A 23,958-nucleotide genomic window follows, 5' to 3' on the forward strand; every position below is an offset into this window, starting at 1 on the left:
GAGGACCAGCTATCCTTCCTGCCAAGATTGACACTTCTGATCATCCACCACCCTAGAAAGATGAAAGCTGGCTCCTGAACTTTGCCAATTCTCTGCCCCAGGGCTGGGGATGGGCTACAACTCAATCGCTTCACACTGCAACTCAATCCAGCAATAAGCATTAATTAAGTGGTTACAACTGCTAGGCACTAGGGTCACAGAGGCCAAAATGATATGGTCCCTACCCTCAAGGAGCTAACATTCTAAGAATGAATGAGTGAAAAAGTCATTATGAAATACCTAGTATGAGCCAGGCACTGTGCTAGCTGCCAGAGACACAAATACAAAGGATGTAACAATGCCCCTGGTTACAAGGAGCTTACACTCTAATATTGAGACCAAGAGCAGTACAGCTCACTTTGCAAATGAGGAAAAAGATTCTAGGAATGGTTGGTACTGACCCAATACAATGGTTAGTAAGTGAGGCACTTTTCATTATAGCAAAGAACAGTAAACAAAACAGATGTCCATCAATTGGGAAACACCATGCTATGGTGGGTGAATACAAGGGAATATGACTGTGCTGTTAGAAATGATGAGCATAAAGGATACAGACAAGCATGGGAAGACTTATATGAACTGATGCAACATGAAGGAAGAACCAGTAGATCAATACGCACAGTGGCTAAAAGTAAACAGTAAAGACAATCAAAAGGGAAAGCTTTGAAATTGCACTATTATTTAAATTACAACGGCCAAGCTTGACTTCAAAGAAGAGATACAAGGAGACACCTTTCCCCCATCTTAGTAGAGGCAGGAGACAAAGGGTGTGGATCAAGGATGAGGAACCCTCTAGGTCCTCCAAGATTCAATCAAAGAGCTGCACTTGAGGGCCTAGAGGGCCACATGTGGCCTTGAGGCCACGATTTCCCCACCCCCTGTGTGGAACATAATAAAGTAAGAAATATTATATATATATACATATATATGTACATATATATTAGCTTTTCTGAGAGGCTTTTTTTAAAATTCTGTATTACAAGGGATGGCTCTCTAGGAGGGGAAGGGTGGAGAGACACATTTGGAAATGTAGTTCATATAAAAACAAAAGAAATTCATAAAAAGTTATCAAATAAAAAAACTTTTAAAAGAGATACAAGGTATCCAGAATGAGAGCTATGGTAATCCTGGTACACTTTGCCCTGATCAGAGGCATCTAGAACACTCTGAAGACTTCTGGATACCACATATCATGAAGAACACTGATAAAGGAGAGTGTCCCAAGTAAGGGTGAGGAGGATGGGGAAGGACTTCAAAACTGTACCATAATCAAATCAGCTGAAGGGAATGGGGACATTTAACTCCGAGGAGAAAAGGCTTATGGGGGAAACACATCTATTTCATATTCATATATATACATGTGTATACATATATATATATGTATATATATATATATATATATGTACGGTATCTTTTGCTTTTGCATCATGTACATTTCCCCCTATATACCTCCCACTCTCCCTCAAGAAAGCCATTCCTTATGACAATTTTTTTAAAAAGAGGAATAAGAGAAAAAATTCAGCAAAACCAAATCAACATATTGAAAAAAAAATCTGATGTTACAGCCAATGTTCCACATCTGTGGGCCCTTACCTCTGGAAAGAGGCAAGAGGAGGGACACCAATCTTCCAATATTTGGATACCATGTAGTAGCCATGTAGTAACAGCATTAGAACTGTTCTGCTTGTGTCCAGAGGGCAGAGCCAGGGAAAATGGGACAGGCTGTAATGGCAGATGACAGAAAAGCTTTCAAATAATTAGAGCTGTCCTAAAGTGGAAAGCTGCCTTGGGGTGCCACGGAAGGAAGAAAGGAAGGAACGAAGGAAGGAAAGGAGAGAGGGAGGAAGGGAGGGAGGGAGGGAAAGAGAAAGGAAGGGAAGAAGGAAGGAAAAGAAAGAAAGAGGAAGGGAAGAAGGAAGAAAGAAGGAAGGAAGGAAAGAAAGAAAGGAAGAAAGAAGGAAGGAAGGAACAAACGAACGAAGGAAAACTTGAGGTTGGGTTTTGTGGGGAAGGGAAATGATGTTTAGAAGAGACTAGTTTTGTGTGTTTGAGTTGAGTTCTCACTGATCAGACATTACTTTTGGAAGTCACCTCCAGGGGTGGGGAACATGCCTAGGCATTAAAAAGAGGGTAGAGTTATTGTATGTCTCCAGTCAGTGGGAATTGTAAATTACTCTTATATTTGTAGTACTCAGGTAAAACAACGTATGTTTGTTGCAGCCAAGCCAGGGAGTATGCTCTTTGGTGGAACGAAGCGTGGCTTGAGGGCAAAGCAAGAGATTTAGAGTCAAGGCACTAGGTTCCTATCCTGGCTCTGTCACTCACCACCCATGTGACCTTGAGCAAGTCACTTAACCCTTATGGCCCAGTATCCACATCTGTAAAATGAGGAGGCAGGGCCTAAATGTCTAAAGTCCCTCTCAGCTCTAAATTTATGACCCCTCTGGGGCCAGTGGCACATACTTTTTAAAAATTTTTTTTGTAGGGGGGAAGGCAGGGCAATTGGGGTTAAGTGACTTGCCCAAGGTCACACAGCTAGTAAGTATGTCAAGTGTCTGAGGCCAGATTTGAACTCAGGTCCTTCTGACTCCAGGGCCAGTGCTCTACTCACCGCGCCACCTAGCTGCCCCAGTGGGGCACGCTTTCAGGATGATCAGAGAGGGCCATGAGTCAGAGAAGCTAATTGGCCTCCTCAGGAACAAAACCCATTGCAACGCTAACCTCTGGAGCTTCAGCCGCAATTCAAGGACCATTTACCAAGGGATGGTTTCATTCCTTGCTTTTGTATCCCCCATTCGAACCACACAGTAGGGACCCAATAAATGTTTGTGGACTGATTTATTAATCAATTAATGTATCACGATGTGCCTGGCACTATGCTAAGGGCCTGGGGATATATCAGCACGTCAACATATGTTAGCAGAGAAGCCAGGAGAAAATACCCATGTAAATATGATACAAGGCAAGAGGAAAGTTCAGATACGTGCCAAGAGAAAGCTGGAGAGGGGGAGATCATATGTGTTCATACTCACTGCCTGTCTGGCCCTGATCTGACACCTACTTGCCCTGCTAGCTCAGACCTGATGTTTACAGCCTAGGACCCACTGGGAGGAAGTTAAGTGGGGGTGGGGGTGGAAGACAGGGAAAGAGAAGGATACTCGTGTAATCTATTCCTGGAAAAGCCGATGATAAAGCAAACTGTCATGGAACCAGATCAAATGTTTCTCCCAAGGGAGGCAGCTGCTGTTAACTCTATAAGCAACAGAGGTCCTAGCCTGAGGTCTGGACCAGGCTTCCCTCATAATGCAAAGGAAAAAAAGAGCCTCAGTTTCCAGTCATATGGGTCACTCATTCTGTGGTAGTAAGAGTTAAGCAGAGTCTGGGTGGCGGATCCAGACACAGACGTGCCCACAGACAAGAGCTATCTCTCCCCTCTGTTTTTGGGGCTAGGCATTCCGTGGCATACAGGGGAACATCATATATTCTCCCCTTTCCCTCCCATCTATTACTTCCAAGAGGGGACCTATTTATCATCAACAATGGGCAGGCCATGGGCTGTTCCTCAGGGCCCAGAAACCCTGAGATGAAAATCCATCAGCAGAGAGAAAGTCATAATCTGGAAAAACAATTAAGCCCAGACTGCGTGGGCAACGGATGGGCATGATGTGGGAGAGGAGGGAGAGAGTGCAGTTCAAATTGCCCAACCTTCATCTCTATCATGAGGCGGACGCCAAATGCCTGGTGTGCCACAGGACGCACCCCATTCGGTCAGCCACATCTCAGCAGCAAGTTGCCAGCAAACTGTTCTCTAACCTAGTGCCTGTGAACATAGAGAGCGCTTCCTAAATACTTCTTGACTTGACTGACAAAGCCTTTTTTCTCCATCTTGGCCACTTCCTAAGATGCCTGAAGGACAGGAGGAGCAGCAAGGAAACCCCAATGTGAACATCAGTTCTCCCATTCATTCTTCCTCTGACCCATTCTGCATACACAAATGGACCTCTGGCCAGAATCCTGTTGATCCCGGGCCTCACATAACCGGTGAGCTTATCTCCTTAACTCCCACCATTAGCGCAGGGTGAGGGCAGAGGGACAGGGTGCAAACAAAGAAGTTAAGGGCACCCCCTTCCCGGAGGTCACCTGTCATTAGTGGCAGGGTCAGTTAGAACAGGATTAGGACCTCAGCCTCCCAGGGCATGAAGCCCTTCCATTTGGCACGAGGCAACCCGAATGTAAGGGAAAGCCTGCCAGATGGCCAAGGTGGGAATTTGTCTTGCTTGACTTATTACAAGGGAGGGTTTTATTGGGGTAGGAGGGAAGCAGTGGGTGGGTAGAGACAGCAATGAAAAATAGAAAAGAGTGTCAATAAAAAACCACTTTAAAATACACAGAAGGGAGTTCAAATGGGGACAAAGAGCCAGGTTAGTGCTGGTGCTGACAGCTTAAATGTGATTTTTTAAAAGCTGTAAATAATAGACCTTCATGGGTTCATATAATAATAATAATTCCAGACTTGGAATTAGGAGAGACCTGGGTTCAAATCTCACCTCTGATAATTATTAGCTGTATGACCATGGGCAAGTCACTTAATCTATCTTAGCCTCCTGGTACACAGTAAATGCTTGTCGACTAACTTTGGATGGAGATTATCCTTTCCAGTGATTTATAAATCTCCCAGCCCGTGCTTGAGCAAAAGCCTGCAACTGCCATTCCACAAATACATCCTGTCATTAAATTAAAACTTGCATCTGTCCATGGGTAATCATCCACTTGGGGCATATGGAGCGATATACGCACGTTTTGGCTGTGCCCTGCCTCAATGGCTATGGGGCGAGCTTCTTGTACGGTGTCTTGAGGGAAAGTGCTTTCTAAAAGAGGAAACTCACCTACCAGTTGTGGGCATTCAGACCATATTGCTCATCCAGTGATTGTCAGTTTGGGTGACATGCATGTTAAAGTTGACTGAGGTCAGAAAAACATTTAGCCATCTAATTAAGAGAGAGCCTCCAATAACACATTTCAATTAACATTTTCTTGCAAAGCATTTGTTCCATGGAAAGCTACATTTATTTTGAAGTTAGAGAAGGTTAATCCATATACAAGACTGGTACCTCCTCCCAGCGGCCTTTCCTGACTCCTGCTCCCCCCGTCACAATAACAGTGTATTCATTTTGCATATATCCTCTTCTTACTTATCTGTAAACATGTTACAGTTTCCCTGAGAATGTAAACTCCTTGAGGGGAGAGACTGTCTAATTTTTAATCTTGGTGTCTCTAGTGCCTGCAATATAGCAAGGTGCTTAATAAATGTTTGTTGACTGAATCAATGAACATCTATTAAGCACTAATTATGTGCTGGAGACTGGAGATGCAGAGATGAAACAAGATGTGCTAGTTGACAGATTACTTCCTCTGAAAAATGGGGTTAATACCTCTCATAATGCCTACCTCACAGGATTGCTGCACGGATCAAATGGGAATAATGTTGGTAATTCACTTCGCAAACCTTAAGGTTCTATATTCAGTTATTATCACAATATTTAAATTATTAAATTACTAAAGTTGAGTTTGGAAATGAGGATGCATTGGTCATTGGGATTTTTTTTTTATCAAGATAGGATTAAGACCTTACAGCTGTGTGTCACAAAGGGATTCTAAACGGATCGAATAAAAGAACTGGATAAGAAACAAATCTTAATTGTCAGAGAACTTTCTGTTTTGCAGGAAAAACATAAGCTGAAGGATCACAGAGACAGACAGGCTGGAAACCACTCTTTGGCAGAGGAATTAACCTTTACAGTCACAGTACAGACAACTGGATCTGACTAAATGCTGTCTGGGGCATAGGGGAGAAGAGAGAAGGGAGGGGAGCCAACTGAACAAATGCTGCAAAGAGGGTCTGGACTCTTAGAGAGAGGGAAGAAAGGGGAGAGAGAGAGATAGAGAGAAAGACAGAGGGAGAGAGGATGAGAGGGAGAGAAGGAGACGCATACTGGGGAAATCCAATTAATTACATGCATATCCAACAATTAATACCACTATATACCTGACACATAGTAGACACTCAATAAATGTTTATTGATCGATCAACTGAAATCAAAACAACTCTACACTGTCACCTCCTCCTCTTAAAATTGTCAAAAATGACAAAAGATGGGAGTAGCCAATGTTGGAGAGGCTGTGGCAAGTCAGGAACAACAATACCCTGTTGGTGGAGCTGTGAAGTGGTTCAAACACTCTGGAAAATTATTTGGTATTATGCTTAAAAAGTGACTAAAATGTCCATATGTCTGACTCACAGATCCCAAATGTATACCAAGAAGGTCAAAGATAGAAGAAAAGGTCTCATAATTACCAAATATTTCTAGAAGCATTTTGTGGTAGCAAACAACTGAAAAATAAGTAGATGTCTACTGATTAAGCAATGACTAAACAAATTGTCTCACATTAACATAAAACATTATTACCATGTCATGAGAAAGGATGAGTAAGAATTCAGAGAAGTCTGAAAAACATACGAACTGATCCAGGGTGAAGAAAGTCACTGAAAGCAGGAAAACAACTTATAATAAATGCAGCAATGTAAGAAAGAACAAAACACCAAATTGAATGCTGTCTAGCTATGATTAATGGCCAAGCTTAATCTCAGAGGAGAGTTGAGAGAATGAATCTCCCTTCTTTGCAGAAGCAAGGAACTAGGGATGTGGAATGTTGAGCACACCGCCATATAAGGCTGATGAATTGGTTGTTTTTGCTGAGCAGTTTTTCCCCCTCTTTCTTTTTTTAATTCTCTCTTATAGGGGTTAGTTCTCTAGGCAGAAGGAAACGTACATTTAGAAATGAAGCTGACATAAACACAAATCAATAAAACACATTTTTCAAAGTTAATTAGGCGTGCTCAGAAGGGGAAAGGGGCTATTTAAGGATAAAGGCAAGGGAGGAAGTAGCAGTGGGGTGTCTTTGGGTACTTGTTGGAGGTACTTACAAAGTTGAGTTGGGCTGGAAGGGGCCATACCCCCCCAAAGTGCCCGCACTGAGTGGTCAATAAACCTGTATAAAACATATCATAAAGTGTCTATTATAAAAACAGCTACAGAACAAAGTAAGCAAAATCAGGAGGGCGATTTATGCCACAACCACAATTACAGAGACGAAAACAACTCTGAAGGACCCAGGAGCTCTGAACAAGGAGAGGATTTGCAGCACCATTGCTACAGGGTTTTCCCCTCTCCCCAGGTGAGGAATTTCTTTTGCACTACTGCATATTTCTAATGGATTTTGCTTTTCTTGCCTTCTCAATGGGTGGGAGGGAGAGAATTTGGAACTGAAAATTAAATTCAAAAAATAGAAATGAAGACATTCTAAAAAGAGGAGGGAGGGGAAGAGAACAGTGTGTAATTTGTAGGCCAGTGAGCTGACTTCAGTTCCTGGGGAAATTCTAGAATGAACCATTAAAGAGATGGCTGATGAACCATTAGAAAAAGGGAGCACTGATCCCAATACATCATCACGGCTTCATCAAGAACATTGGCTTATGTTGTGATTGGTAGTAGAAGGGAACTCTATAGAAACAGTAAGCCTCCCTTTCACAAAGCATTTGATAAAGTATTGTGGAAAAGAAAGAGGAGATGCGGGCTACATAATGTTATGCTCTGATCCTTTCACAACTGGTTGAAGGATAGGACTCAAAAGAAGAGTCATCAATAGTTCAATGTCAACTTGACAGGTGTCCTCCAGTGGAACATCCTCAGGGATCTGTGCTCAGTTCTGGGATGCTTTTCATTTTTTACCAGCGAGCTTAGATAAAGACATCTCTGGTGTGCTTAGCAAATTGCAGATGACACAATGGCTGGGAGGGAGAGCTAACACTGGGTGACAGAGTCAGAATGCAAAAAGATTTTCCCAGGCTAGAACACTGAGTTGAATATAATAAGATGAAATGCATAGAGATAAATGTAAAGTCTTACACTGGGGTTCAAAAAGTCAGATTCTCAAGTGCAAGATTGGAAGAGACTTGGTTAGATAGTAATTTGTCTGAAAAAATATCTGCATATGGCAGCCAAAAAGCTAAGGTGACCTTGGGCTTCATTCAAAGGTAAAGCAGCCAAGAACATGCTCTGCCCTGGTCAGACAAATTGGTGCTCTGAACTGGACGCCAGACTAAAGAAGGGCATTGAGAAGATGGAGAGTATCCAGAGGAGGGCCACCATGATGGTTAAAGACCTTGAGTCTATATTATAGGAGATCATTTGAAGGAGCTGGAGATGTTTAGCCTAGAGAAAACCCAGGGGAGATATGATTACTCTGTTCAAGTATCTGAAGGCTGTCATGTAGAGAAGGGATTAGTCATGTTCTGCTTGGCACAGGAGCCATGAGTAGAAGTTACCAAGAAACAGAGTTAGGCCTGATGTCGGGAAAGTCTGCTTAACAATTAGAGCCGTTTGCAAGTAGAATGGGCTATGAATAAGGGGGTGAGCTCCCCATCCTTGGAGGTCTTCAGACAGGCACATCAATTCCTTTCAAGTATGGGTTAGACTAAATGACCAACAAAGTCTCTTCTATCTCTGAAGTTCTGAGACTCTTGGATTCTGCCCTCATGCCAACCTTGGGGTCACTCCACCTCTACCCCTGTTTTCCCAGTCCACTACCCTATTCTGGGCTCACTTTCCTCCACTGATAATCTTGACTTCTACAGTGAGGTCCCAATGAATGCCCATAAGGAATCTCCCAAAGTGGTCCTATTATTAAAATCCACACTATTTCCACTGGACCAAAACCAGTGACCATGTTTTTATAATTATAATCTCCAATAGTGTGAATTCTAAATACAAGTGACCTCTTCAAAGGATTCATTATTCGCAATGATGAGACCTAGCTGTAGTTAATCAGCTCATCTCCATGCTGTCCTCCATGCTGGAATCTCTTGGTCCCTTGGCCCATCTCCACTCATTCTTTTGTAAATTCTGACCTTGGATTACCCACCATTTTCCCTCTCTGCTCCCCCTTGGATGCTGCTGAATACCAGCAAAGCAAAAGTTCTTAGCCTACAATTGGTAAACTCGGTTTTTTAATGTTTTAATAACTGCATTTCAATAGAACTGGGTTCCTTTGTAATCCTATGTATTTTATTTTATTCATTTTAAAACATTATTCTGAGAAGAGGTCTACAGGTTTCACCGGATTGTCTGCCAAAGGGGTCCAGAGTATAAAAAGGTTAAAAAATCCTGTTTTACCATCTTTCTCCTTCCATATTACTTAGAATATATTTTATATTTAACTTCCTATATACAAGTTGCTTCACCATAAAAGACTGTAAACTCCGTGAGGGCAGGAACAGTTTTATTTTATGTTTGTATCCCTGGAGCTGAGCGCTGAGACAGTAGAATCCCAAGATCACGGAATTCAGACGGGAAATGGACAGATGTCATCTCTTTGAAGAAGCTGGGATGAAGATCAGTCAAGAGCAGAGATTCGAACTCAGATCCTCTGATTCCACATTCCTTGCTTGTACCACACCACCTCCCTCAAATGCTATCTAGGCCAAATAGCTCACTTTATCCTTATTTATTTTTCAAAATAAGTTTTATTGATACTTCTATTCTTATATTGATGTCATTTTGGGATGTGTGCCCATGTGATGCCAATGAATGGCACCCCCTCCCGTGCTGGAATTGAACCTTCCCTTGTGACAAAGAAAATTGTTCAGTAAAATTAGCTGATACGATGACCTCATTTGACAATGTATGCAACACTCTTCCCTCTCAGTCTCCTACCTCTCTCTGCTGAGAGGGGAGAGGAATCAGACTCCTCATTCTAAAGAAAAGGAAACTAAGAACCCAAAGGATAAAATATCTCATCCACCTAGGATCTTGCAGTCCTTGGGGCAGAACTGGGGACTGAGCCCACGCCTCCTACCTGAATTCCTTCTGGTGGGAGCCTCACTCCTCAGATCCTCACATCTCATAGTAGCTGGGCCTCTGAGATCACCATGTGAGTGACCCTTGTGCCCCTTTATCCCTGAGAACAAAAACCAAAACATAACTGTGCCCCCATCCCCACACACTGATCCCATCACAGAGCTGGTGCTGGAAGGGATCTTGGGCATCATCTACTCTAGGTCCACTATTTACAGATGAAGAAAGTGAGTTGCCCGAGGAGGAGAGGGAAGAAGAGGAGGAGGAAGAAGAGGTGGAAGAAGAGGAGGAAGAGAAGGAAGAGGAAGAAGAGGAGGAAGAGAAGGAAGAGGAAGAAGAGAAGGAAGAGGAAGAGGAGGAGGAGGAGGAGGAGGAAGAGGAAGAGGAGGAGGAGGAGGAATAGGAAGAAGAAGAAGAATCAGGATCTGAACTCAGGTCAAGGACCTGAAAGTCATCTAGTCCACCCCTTTCATTTTACAGTTAAGGAAACTGAGACCTAAAGAGGTTGTTTAAATGGCAGAGTCAAGGTGCTAAACCAATTCAAAAAAGCTAATTTAGTCTCTGATAACTCCAAATGCTACTTGGCAAAGATGAGTCACCAAGGCAATCACCAGAAGGGAAAGGACTGGGCCCCAAAGAAGATGATTTTTGGCAATACACCCACTACTCTCCTGACATTTCCACAATGAAGAGAAGAAACAAATGGAGAAGGCCTGAGGGAAGGGGGAGAGGAATGGGAAGGCAACTGTGTCATTGTGCGACATTTGGAAGAAGAGGAGCAGGAAAACCCCACAATGGAAAGTCAGACAGATGTGGACTGGTCTGGTCAGGGGGAGGTTTGAGGATACTGAGCCCCTCCAGTTAGGCTGAAGCCAGGCCCCAGAATGGCCCCAGAGAGCTGACCTCGGATTCCAGGGAGCACCCAAGTCTGCTTTGATGAGCCTGACTTTAGAAAAGTTACAGCTGTTCTCGGGAAACTAGGAACAGCCCCTGGACAGATGGTGGAGAGGTGGGGTGGGGAGAGAGAAGGGAAGGCCAGGAGCAGCCACTGCAGGGGATGCCAGGAACTTTGCCTGTCTTTGCCAAATGTTCTGGCTGACAAAATACAGCCACCTGTCCCATTCAGAAGCTGCCGGAGGCTCCGACTTTGCACATCCTCAGCTTCATCTGCTCCTCCTGCTGCCTACGGTCTGGCCATTTCACTGCTAAGACTGGAGGACTCTCCTTGCTGCCGCCACAATGTGGGCCCAACTGACCTTTCCAGCCTTATCTCCCATAGCTGTTCTCCTTCAGACTCCCTGACTTCCCCATTATTATCAAGAGAAAGGCAGTGGGAAAAGAAGGCTGAATTTGGAGTCCTGGGATCCGAGTTCAAATCTCAGCTCGCCATTTATTACCAATATGACAGGTTCCTCATCTGTGAAATGAGAGTTTGGCCCAGATGACCCTATGGATCCTTCTAGTTTTCATTACAAGATTCTAGGATTTGAACCCAAATCCCTCTGATGCTTATCACTTCGCCAAAACTCAAATAGCAACAGATCCCTGCAGCTGCACAATGACTTAGAAAACCACTTAATTACATTATCTGTGTTGCATTGTATTTTTATTTATTTTGTTAAATATTTCCCAATTACACTTTAATCTGGTTCTGATAACACTTTTGGAGTTTTGCCAGAGGCAGCCTGGAGTTGAACACTTCAGGACTAGACCATCTCTAAAGAAGCCCTATGATCCCAGAAAAGACCACTCCCATCCTCAGGCAGTAAGGCACGGCATAAAGTGTCTCCGCAGAGCTGCCATCTACACTCCCCACAAGGGCACTGATTCCAGAGTCAGAGTTCAGATAGATGCCAACATTGACGCTGTTGTTTGACCTTTGCCCACCGCTGGGCCTGTTTTCTCATCTGTAAGATGAGGGTTTGGACCAGATGACTTCTGAGGCTTCTTCAGCTCTCGATCTATGATCCTATACCAGCCTGCACTCCTCTCACCTCCCCCTCCAGTCTATGTTCTTTAGAAATGATCACACACACACACACACACACACACACACACACACACGGTCCATCTCCAAGACACTGAACTTCTAAGTTCTCTCTGGTGCCAACCTCTCGTCCTTCCACTTGTTTTATCTCTTCCACGCTTCTTGAACCCATTCTCCACCCTCACCAGGTGCCTCTAAGCCTCCATGTCCTCTCAGTCCATCACACCACTCTGGCCCTTCTTTCTTCTCACCATGGCCTCAAGCCTTTGGCACCCCACCATCATCCACCTTTCCAGCTCCTACACCTGAGCTGCTGGATAAAACTGGCAAACACTGACTGAGGCCACCACAAATTTAATCAGGCCCCTTAATGCTTCAGAACAACCTTTGGGTTCATCTTTGACTGAGCAGCTGCCACATCACAGCTCTTCCAAATCTTCTCCTCTCTCCCTGGAGCACTCCAGTCCATTCCTTCTCTCAACAGATGTCTTGGCTTCCTATTTTACTGAGAAAATCAAGGCCATCCATCATGAGTTCCTTTATCTCTCTCCTTTACTCTCATCCTGTCCTGTCCTCCTTTGCTCCAGTCTCTAAGGAAGAGAGAGGTCCCCCTCCTTGCCAAGGCCAATCCCCAGGCTTTCTTCCCATCTCCTTCAGGAGACTGTCCCATTAATCATTCTCTCTGTCTCTCATCCTCAATCTCTCCCTATCTGCTGGTTCCTTCTCCCACTACCTACAAAAATGTTCTGGTCTCCCTATTCTCAAGTAATTAATGTAATCACAGAAGGCTCAGACAGCTCCATTAAATCATTCAGTCAAAAGTATAAACTAAATGTGAACAATTCTTTAGTCATTTCAATTTATTTCATCCACAAAGTGCTTTGATCATTGAATAAAGACAGATGACATCACAAAAGAAATATCTTGCAATTGGCAGACTCAGACATACATTGATTAAAAACAGAAAACTTTTTCTGAGCCAGTCAGCTGAGTGGTGAAGGACCCTGAAAAGGAATTGCCCAGAAGGCTGAGAGGAGGAGCTTCTCTCTACTCTATTCCTCCACCATTGACAAGATTATGACCTTGTGGACTTTGATATGTTACACAATCTAACAGTGGTGTCCATAGCAGGAGATGATGACAGAGGAAGCACCTGAAGACAGATGCATAAAACAGTCAGACAAGACCGGCAGCAGCTTTGGGGACCATGGCCCCTTATGAGAGAGAGAAATAGTATCTATAGACCCTACAAATGCAGGCAGCTTGGCAGAGAGCTACACCTAAGGGAACTTCATGAGGGTTCAATGAAGGGAGAAAAGCACTTTCACTAATCAATAACCTTCTGAGAACACAACCTGCCAATGCAAGGAAGAGTTGGAGAACTGGACTGGGAGGAAGCACTACACTTATAAAGCCTTCCCTTGATCCCTCAAGCTATTGTTTTATATCTCTCCTTCCTTTCATGGGTAAAATTCACTCTCAAAGAACCATCTTTACTTGTCTCCCCCTCCCACTCACCCCTAAACCCTTTTGGATCATTTTTTGAACTCTACCTCTTAGGAGTGTGCTGGTAAATATTTAACAACCAGCTTGCTGAAAAATTAACAATTGGCTTAGGAGTTCACACCCTTGCCACTTTATTGAAGTTGCTCTCTCAAGGCTGTCATTGGTTTCTTTATTTCCTTTCCTCCCTCCCTCCCCCCGCCTCTCTGCTTTCTTTCTTTCCTTCCTTTGTTACTGCTGCTGTTTGTCCTTCGTTCTCGAAGAAGACCATGACATCAGGGAAGTGATGCCATGACATGCAAGTGAACTGGATTTAAGTAAGGAAGGGCTATGCAAAGTCACCAGCCTCACTCCCTCCTCTGGAGCCATCTGGGTGCAGCGGTCAGATATGGATCAAGAGGACTAGAGATGGCCCAGGATGCAATGGGGATCTTGGCCTTTTCAAGCTAAGGTCTTTAACAGGCCTTTCCTTTAATGTTTTATTGATCCTTCTATTTTACATCACAATCTACTGGGGGAGAGGAAACACCATCCCCCCTCCAACTGAACCTTCTTTTATAATAAAACAATTCAGCAAAAAGACCCAATACAGTGACCACCTTGGCATAGGTTTAATATTAATAATGCCAATACAACACCCACCTTAGTTTTCCTTCTGAAACTTTAGACCTTTAAAGCAGTTTCAGATCCAGCGTAAGCAAACAACAACAAAGCATTCTGTCCTCCCAGAGATCCGTGAGCCATGAATGGGCATTGCTGTCCGCCGCCCACCAGAGGATGCCCAGCTTATCCCATTCTGTTCACATGCATAAAGGCATATACCTACTCTCACTGCCCACTGGGGACTAAGAAAGGAAAAGGGGTTAGTGATTTCTCCTCATCAGTGCTGTTCTCTCTTGTCTTTTGACCTTCACTTTACTTTCTTGAATGATTATAAAGTCGATTTCACAGGTGACCTATTCCACCAGTGGGCTGAGATGTTGGGCAAAGCAGATCGGGTGGCGGGGGGGGGGGGGGGAAGTCATAGAAGATGGGATGAGTCTTATCCCCACTGATTTTGTGAGCCTTTTTTGTTAAACTAAGCTATTTGATTTGAGACACAGTTTGATACAGGGGTCATGGGCTTTGCAGTCTGAAGACCTGGGTTCCAACCCTACCTCTGACACATACTAGCTATGTGGCCTTAGTTGTTGTTGTTCAGGTACTTTCAGTCATGTCTGACTCTTCATGACCCCATTTGGGGGTTTTCCTGGCAAAGATACTGAAGAGGTTTGCCGTTTCCTTCTCCAGCTTATTTTACAGATGAGGAAACTGAGGCCAACAAGGTTAAGTGACTTTCCCAGGGTCACACAGCTAGTAACTGAGGCTAGAGTTGGACTCACAAAGATGAATCTTCCGGATTCCAGGCCTGGCACTCTATCCACCAGCTCCCCAGTAAATGCTTATTGGATTGAGTTGACCAGTTATCTTCTCACTGAGTAAAGTGTTAGTCACCTGGCCAGAGATCTCGCCCCTGACCCCAGCCAGTGGGTTATTTATTGGTCCCAAACATGCAGAGCACCACCAGTGCGTCTCTCTCTTCAAATCAATTCAACAAATACTTATCAAGCACCCATTTTGATTACTATGGGGATACAAAGAAGAAATAAGATAAAGACTGATCTGAAGAAATAAATAGGCAACTTTATCCCTCCCAGGAGAATGTAAACCCATGACCATTGGACTTTCCCATTTCCAAACAATGAAAATAAGAAAGAACCGAGAACAACAACATAGGAGATGCAAATCTAAACTCAAGGAAGAAGAGATCACTTTTACAGAGGAAGGTTTAGAGGGAGCTGGGGAGAAAGAAGGCTTCAGAGAAAAAGTGCTACCTGACCACGGCCTTTGGAGAAAGAGAGAGGAGGGGGAAGGTGGAAGTCTGTCCATTCCCAGTACTGGGGCATGGCCTGAATAAAGGTACAAAGATAGCACTGAGGAGGACAATAATGGGGAAGAATGAGTGGTCCACTTCAGCTGGGAGATAAGGGGAGAAACATGAGACAAATCTGGGAAGAAAGACGATGGAGGGGCCTTGAACATCAGGTAAAGTACTTTCTACTCTTGGGAGAAAAAACAAGCCCAGAGCACCTCTGACTGTGGGCTGGCTGTGTCATTTTCATCAGAGACAGCAGGCACTGATTTAATGCAGGGAGAGCAGTAGGACACAGGAGGGCCCCTGAGTGGAAACTCGGAACATGAAATGACAACCACATGGGTTTTTTAAGGGCTGAATGTACATGAAAGCTAATGGCTCCGTGGGAAGATGGCTGGGCTGGGGCAGTGACCACATGCAAACCAGAGTCCAATCCCCAGGTTTTCTCAGCAGCCGTCTCCAGCGGATGCCTTACCCTGAGCCTCCAGGGCCATAGCTATTAAATGACATACTCGGGAAAACTGTCCCTGCATCCAGGCAGATGATTAATAGGCAGATGAAACCCTCAGATTATCCCCAAACTGCTGATTTAACCAACACTTCTCACTCCTCTCCTCTCCAACCCAAACCTCTTCCCAGAGTGACTGACCAGAAGCAAGTTCAGTTCTCTGACTCACTCTCTCCTGAGAGAGAGCAGCAGATGGCCCATAACAGAAGGGTCAAAGGTCAGGAGGAAGAGAAGATGGTGGATTGGGCATTGGAGGACCTGGATTCAAATTCCAGCTCTAGCACTTACTTGTTGTATAGAGCTCAGTCAAGTCCTTCAGCTTACCTAGGCCTTGGTTTTCTCAACTGTAAAATAAGGGGGCTGTCCTGGGTGACCTCTACCGCCTCCTTCCACCTTTACGATTATACTCCCCAAAAACTACCGGTGCAAACCCAGAGTGAAAAAAAAAAGTATTACAGTAACGGCCACAGTGTGCGATGACTGGCTGATAGCCTCAGCCCTTCTCAGCAATGCCAAGGACCTAAGGTAATTCCAAAAGACTCATGATGGAAAATGCTATCCACATCCAGAGAAAGAACCATGGAGTCTGAATGCAGAGCAAAGCACAATATTTTCTTGTTTTGTTTTATGTTCTTCTTTCTCGTGGTTCCTCCTATTCATTCTAATTCTTCTATACAACATGACTAATGTGAAAATATGTTTAATGGTAATGTATATGTAGCGCCTATATTGGATTGCATGCTGTCTTGAGGAGGGAGGGGGAGAAAACTGAAAACTTATGGAAGTGAATGCAGAAAACTAAAAATAAATAAACTCATTTTTTTAAAAAAGCAAAATAAAAGTATTTTAAAACCTTGAAGGATTGGGGGGAAGGGCAAGGTAGAAATGCTTTATTACCAACTTTAGCATTATAGATTTAGAGCTGGGTTTAAGGGTCTCTAAGGTCTCTCCCAGCTCTATACCTATGACCCTATGACCTTGGGCAAGTCACTGGCCTCTCCAGGCCTTAGTCTCCTTCATGAGTTCTCATTATCATCACCACCCAGACCATCCCCCACTCAGCAGTCAAGCTGATCATGCTAAAGCACAAAGCCAGACCACGTCACCCCCATAGCTCTCAATTACCTCCAGGATCAAGTATGAAATCTCTATTTGGCTTTTAAAGCTCTTTATAACCTGCCCCCTTCCTACCTCTCCAGTCTCCTTATGACTGATATACGCATTGGTGACACCAACCTCTTTGCTGTTCCTCACGCAAGACTCCATCTCCCCATCTGGGACCATTGTCACTGGCTGTCCCTCATACCCAGAATCCTCTCTCCTCATCTCTACTTCCTGGCTTCCCCTCTAAGGCCTAACCTCCTGTGAGAAGCCTTCTCCAGTCCTTCATCTCAGTGCTTTCCCTCCAAGGCCACCCCTCAGTCCTGGCTGGGTCTTGTCTGGACACAGTTGTTTGCATGTTGGTCTCTCTCTATTAAAATATACAATCCTTGAGGATAGGGACTACCTTTTGCCTTTCTTTAAATCCCCAGAGCTTAGCAGCACCTGGCACATAGTAGGTACTTAGCAAATGTTTGCTGACTTGACTTAACAATAACAGCTAGCATTGATAGGGTGCACTTTTACAAACATCTCATTTTATCTACACGATAACTCAGTAACTGTGGCAACAACCCTGTCAGGGAAGCGTCCTTATTATCTCCTTTTGGAAAGAGAGGAACCTGAACCTAAGAGGGGGTCAGTGACTTGCCCGGGGAGCTAGGGAATGTCTGAGGCTGCGTGTGAATTCAGGTCTTTCTGACTCGAGCTCCTGCTCACCTCCCCTTAGCTGCCTCCACATGAGGAAGAGGGCCTAGATGAAAACTAAGGACACTGCCAGCTCTAAATCAATGAATGTATAATTTTATGAGAATGCAGCCAGGGGAGCAAGGACACCTGGACCTAAGGTCATTGATCGTAGACCATTGTTGAGTTATTTCAGTCGTGCCCAACTCTTTGTGACCCCATTTGGGGCTTTCTTGGCTAAGATACTGAAGTGGTTTTGCCATTTCCTTCTCCAACTCATTTTTACAGATGAGGAAACTGAGGCCAATAGGGTTAAGTGACTTGCCCAGGGTCACACAGCTAGGAAGTGTCTGAGGCCAGATTTGAACTCAGGAAGATGAGTTTTCCTGACTACAGGCCTGGTGCTCTGTGCACTATGGCGACACCTAGCCATCCTTATCTCAGATTACAGGATTATATATTTAAAGCTAGAAGAGATTTCAGAAATCATTTAGTCCAACATCCGCCCCCACCCCCATCCCTGACCCAACCCCAGCCCACTTCCCCATCTCTCATTTTACAAGAAGACTGAGACCTAGACAGACTTGCCCAAAGTCATACATGCTGACATTCTGGCTGAGAGGTTTTGGATCATCTCACTCTACCAGGCTGGATTACATAGGAGACCACAGTGGGTAAAGTCCTGTTTATTTGTCAAAGTCTGAGAGGAGGTACAGGGTTGGAAGGAAGAATGCAGGGGGCAAAACACAGAAACAACCAAAGATATTCACCCCCACCCTCAGAGAACTTACCCCTCTGCCCCATGAGACTCAGATTCAATCTACCCTGGGTTCTCAGGCTGCCCCATCGTCCAAGGCAGACCCAGACTATAAATCCTCAGACTGCACAGTCAACACTGCTGTCCTAGGGAGCCCCTGGCAACGGGAACCAGCATCCGCTCAGTTACTAAGACAAGGAAAACATGATGAGAACAGGGAGATAAGGCGAAATCACAATATCCTCTATTCCTCCCCCTTCCATCAGGGGAATGGAAACAGCAGCTGGGAAACCCTGATGGTCTGCCAGCATCCAAAAAGCCTGAGGCGCCACATAGAAGCCCTTCCTGGTCCAAGTACTTGAGCTGGGGGAGAGAGAGAAGAGATGAGCCCACCACCAGGCTCAGCTTCTTAAAACTTGACCTTGGTCTGGTCATTGGTACTAGAAGGGATCTTGGAGGTCAGTGAATATAACCCCCTCGTTTTACAGATGAGGAACCTGAGGCTGGGAGAGTTTAGCTCATTTGTCCAGGGTTACACAGCTATTATTTGGAACCCAGGAGCAGAACTTCCAAATGAACCCAGCCTCATGCCACACTCCTTTCTTCCCTTACCCAGTCACTTCAAGCACTAACCCAAAGAGTAGGTTGGTATCCCATGTGGGTATTATCTACACAGGAAACCAACTTCCAGCTATAATGTCACCACATCTAGGCTGACTCTGATCCCAGTTATTCCTGAGAAACTTTCCAGTCTTCTTACACCTTACCCACCCACCACTACCCCCGACACACACACACAGACACACACACACACACACACTAAGGAATCCAGTGTCACTGGCCTCCCTCACTGTTCCTCAAACAAGACACTCCTTATTAAAGGAACAGCAAGGTGTACCCAATGCATTTGTAGTTTTGTGTGCGATTATTATTTTCATCACACTATTTATGGAAATGCTTATTTTATTCTACAAATTAAAAATAAAATAATTTTTTTTTTAAAAATCGAAGAAGACATTCTATCTCCCAACTCTGCATTCTCCCTGGCTGTCCTCCACGCCTGGAATGGTCTCCCTCTTCATTTCCATCTCTTGGCTTCCCTGGCTTCCTTCAAACCTCAGCTAAAATCCCACTTTTTACAGGAAGCCTTTCCCAAACTTAATGCTAAGTACCTTCCCCGTATTGATTATCTCCAATTTATCCATCTTTAGCTTGTTTGTACACACATGATTGTGTGCATGTTGCCTCCTCCATTGTGAGCTCCTGGATTGTTTTTTTTTTGTTTTTGGGGGGTGTCGTTGTTTGGGGGTTTTTGCCTTTCTTTGTATCCTCAGTGCTTAGCAAAGTGCCTGGCACATAGTAGGTGTTTAACAAATGCTTGTTGATTGACTGACTGACTTCAATAGAGCAAATTCAAAACTCCAAACCAGCCATACTCACAGTGCAGCTCTGATTTTCTGCAAAACGTGCAACAGAGGGAAGCCGACAATCTCTAACCAATCAGTCAACAAGCATTTATTAAGTGAATACTACATGCCTGGCACCAAGAGTGTAAGTGGCTTTCTTCACTGATGAAATCAGAGTCCGGTACCCAAAAAATAGCCTGTCAAGCTTCAGAGCATACCCTGATTGGGGGCAGGACTTTTTTCTCCATCTGGCAAAGAGGGGAAAACTGGACAAAGAAATGATGCGAAGCCTTTGAGATGGAAATGAGTCCAATCCTCATCCCCATCATGAATTGCACCTATAATGTCCTTTACCAGACTCCACTTCACATGTCCAGTGATAGAGGACTCACTAACTATCCCCCTGCTAGGGAGTGTTTCCCTATTTTGAACTGAAATATGCCTCCCTAAAACTTCCACCTCCTGCCACCACTCTGTAACCAGAATGGCCTTTGTTTTCTTTGAATGACTCAGCTTACCTCATTGAGCTTCCCTGGACGCTGGGGCTTGCTCTTCCGGGGCAGGACCAGAACTTCCTGTGTGATGAGTCATGGGGCTGGCTGAGGGGAGGTGTTAATGTCTATGCTAGGGGGAGGGGCCAACTCAGGAACCAATCGGCCCTGGTCATTTGGGCGGAGCTTGATGATGTCAAAAACCCTATAAGAGGGGAGAGGACAGCTTGAAGATTCCTCTCTTTCCTTTTCCGGTTGGAGCCAGCGACAGTTACGTCAGTTACAGCGACCGTTACATCGTCAGTTTCAGTTGCAGCTTCAGTTACAGACACAGACACAGCTGAGGCAGGAGCTGCCAGTAGCAGAGCTGATCTACGGGAGGAAGCTGAACAAAGACTTCAGGCCAGTGGGTAATCTTATTACCATCGAGGGGGAAGCATGATTTTGCTTTACGCAATCATGCTTCTCTGTAGCCTCCTGGTTACTCTTGCAAGGCGTACTTATTGGGCCTGGAAGATTTTGATCAACATATCAAAATGGGGCTTCTGGTTCATGGGTTGGTTACTGTGGAGCCTAAATAAATGTTTTGATTCTTCTGCCTTCTACTTTGAGAGTTTCTTATATCCGGCGGTTCCGAACCTTTCAGACATGTTTATGATCCTCTTTGAGATTATAAACTCGGTCCTCCTGATACACACTCCCATCTTCACACCTGTTGAATCCTTTGTGAACATGCTAATTCACATATCTGAAGACAGTAAACATGGCCCCAGCTAAGTCCTCTCTCTTCCAAAACAAACATCCCAAGTTCCCCCAATGGGTCCTCCTTTCCAATTCCCTCTCCATTCTGGTCACCCTTCTGTGAAAGTCAGCTCCAATGAAGTGAATTCAGTTCAAAACAAGGTGATAGTCTACATAATAAAGTCACAAAAACAAAAGGAAAAACAGTTGCTACCCTCATGGACTTTAGATTCTAGAGGGAGGAACGGACCAAAATTTAGACAGAAAAACAAATATGTCATTTGAGGAGAAAGAGAATACTAATGCCTAGTGGAATCGGGAAAGGCTTCCCGGAAGAAGAAGTATCGAGGTTGAACCTTAAAGGACGCTAAGATTTCTAGAAGAGATGAGGAGAAAGTACCTTAAAAAGGAGATGTAATGCTGAATTTGGGGAGCAGCAAGTAGACTAGTCTGGCTAGAATGGAGAGTGAATGAGGGCAACAAATGTGGAATAAATCCGAAGAGATCGGTTAGAGTCACACTGTGAAGGGTTTTAAATGTCCGATTTGTATTTTATCCTAAAGGCAATAGGAAGCCATTGAAAATTCTTAAGCAGAGAAGTGACAGAGTCAAACCCACACTTTAGGCAGACGGATTTGTTCCACGTTGTCAAAGTCCCTCCTAAAATGAAGTGCCTACAATGTGATACAACACTCCAAAGGTGGTCCGACCAGAACATCATCGTGAGCTCTCTTCTCTAGACGTGATATTGGTACACAATACTAGCTTAGGGTTGAATAAGCTCTTGTGGCTTCCACAGCTGGAATCCTTGGTTTGATCTTTTTGAGCCTGAGTCCACTAATACCCCAGGTCTTTCTTTTTCTATAGTCACATCCTTTCCTCCTCAGCTCACCCTATAATTATGTAATTGATTTAAAAAAAGTCTAATCCAACCTCCTCATCTCAGGAGAAAGAGCATGGAGCAAGAATTAGGTTCAATCCCTTCCTCAAATATTCAAGTGGCTGTGTGCTCCTAGGCGACCCATTAGAAGAAGCATTAAGACCAGTCACACCCACTCCAAGCCAGGCTCAGTCCAGGATTCCCCAGAGGACTTCTCCACCACCTCGGGTGCCTCCTCACCTCCCTTTTCAGCTCCCTTTCCTTCACTCTTTCCCCATTAGATGTGAGGCTCCCTGAGGGCAGAAACTGTCTTTCTTTCTGCTTGTCTTTTGTATCCCCAGACCTAGCACCATATAGAGTACGTAGTAAATGCTTTCTCTATCTAAAGCATTTAACTTCTCAAAGTTCTAATTCCTCATCTCTAAAATTAGGATAATACCAGCACTATTTATCTCACAGTTGCTTTGCAGAAACCCTCTGCAAACCTCAAAGTGCCATACAATGAGATTTACTATTATTATTTTATAGGTGAGGAAATATCAGGTCAGAGGAGTGAAGAGAAGGAGGAAGGCCCAGCACTTGCAGGCTTGTGAAAGATTAACCTGGTGATACGGACAAGAGTCAAACAGGATGGGTAGGTTGGGTTACAACATGTATCATTGGAGGGAGAGCCTACATAGACAAACTTACAGACAGACTAGAGTATTGGGAGCCCATTTGAGCATTAATAAAAATACGAAATGTCAGCCATCTACAACTGGGGACCATGAGTTGGATGGCACTGGACATATGGAAAAACAATATGGAGCTCTCCCCAACACCTCATATGGTCCTGGTATAAAGTAGGCACTTAATAAATGCTTGTTGTTTAACTGGCAGATTAGAAAAATGACTTAATCATCTATGCCCTTTTGACCAGTGAGAGACACAATTACTCAGCATCTTCCTCAAGAAGGGCAAATACAGAGAGAAAGATCCCATGCTCCTAAATTTTTAGAGAAACACTTTGAAAAAGCAAAGACCTGTAATCAAAGGGGCAGGGGAAGGGGGCACTCCCACTGATACAACTGAGTAAAGTAGAGTGTGTGAATGGAATGGAATCTTTCTGTTCTGGGACAATGATCGCAGAAAACAGAGGGAAACAGGAAGATTTGCAGGAACTGATACAGAGAGAAGGAAGAAGAACCTAGAGATCAGATACACAGTGATTATGGTAACCTAAGGGAAAACAACACAGAATTCAAATCAATGCGATGACAAATAGTGATTAGAGAGGATAAATGATCGTGACTCTGTGTCCTTCCTCTAGGAGAGAGCTGAGAGACTATGGGTGCAGAATGAGGCATACACTGTCAGATCTGGTCAATGTATCCATTCGCTTTGTTTCACTAGAAGTCTTGGTTGCTAGGGAGAGTTCTGCTGGCAGGCTGAGGAAGGTTATTAGCAAGAGACAGCAATGTTTGGTTTGGTTTTTTTTAAAGCATCAATAAAACTTTTTTACAAGAATTATCAGGGCAGAAATTCTTCTTCTCAGGCCCCACCCCAGTCCATTCTCTCATCCCTCACAGAAGGCGGGGAGGGGCCTTTACCCAGGTATAAGCCTGGCCCCAGCTGTCCACTTAGGCAGAGTTAGCTGATCAAGCCCCCCAGCAGCTGATTTCCCTTCTATCTGTAGGCCAGCTGTCCTCACACATTAGTGGAAACACAAACAGACGGCAGCCCGCTCCTCTAATATGATTCCAAGGTTAAATACAGAGCCCCAGCACCAGCTGCCATCTTCTCTCTGGATCTCCCCCCTCCTCTTCCCATCCCCACACACACCCACACACTCACCTGATCTGTATGGCAGACACTTTGGCTTCCTAACAAGCAGGGATTTCCCAGCTGGTTGGGAGGTGGAGGGATGTGTATGTGTGTGTGTTTGAGAGAGAGAGAGAGGAGGGAAACCACATCTGAATTCCATCCAGGTGTCCCAGGGAGGAATCAGCCAGCAACAGCTCTGGGTCCATTTGAATTGCTAATAGGCTTCAGA

General features: G+C 44.4%; 1 protein-coding gene across 4 annotated transcripts in view; it reads right to left on the bottom strand.

Annotated features, from left to right (window-relative positions):
• Nucleotides 1-23,958, bottom strand: part of RPH3AL (rabphilin 3A like (without C2 domains)) — a 169,573-nt gene that overhangs the window by 137,507 nt on the left and 8,108 nt on the right. Inside the window, exon 1 of one of the 4 annotated variants that reach the window (XM_036769262.1) lies at nucleotides 9,955-10,021. The exons of the other annotated variants lie outside the window; for them this stretch is intronic. The gene's annotated coding sequence lies outside the window, so the exon portion shown is untranslated. Of the gene's footprint in view, nucleotides 1-9,954; nucleotides 10,022-23,958 lie in introns of those variants that run through there. 4 annotated transcript variants of the gene reach the window in all.

This window comes from Trichosurus vulpecula, chromosome 7, assembly GCF_011100635.1.
Source record: "Trichosurus vulpecula isolate mTriVul1 chromosome 7, mTriVul1.pri, whole genome shotgun sequence".
Classification (NCBI taxonomy): domain Eukaryota; kingdom Metazoa; phylum Chordata; class Mammalia; order Diprotodontia; family Phalangeridae; genus Trichosurus; species Trichosurus vulpecula.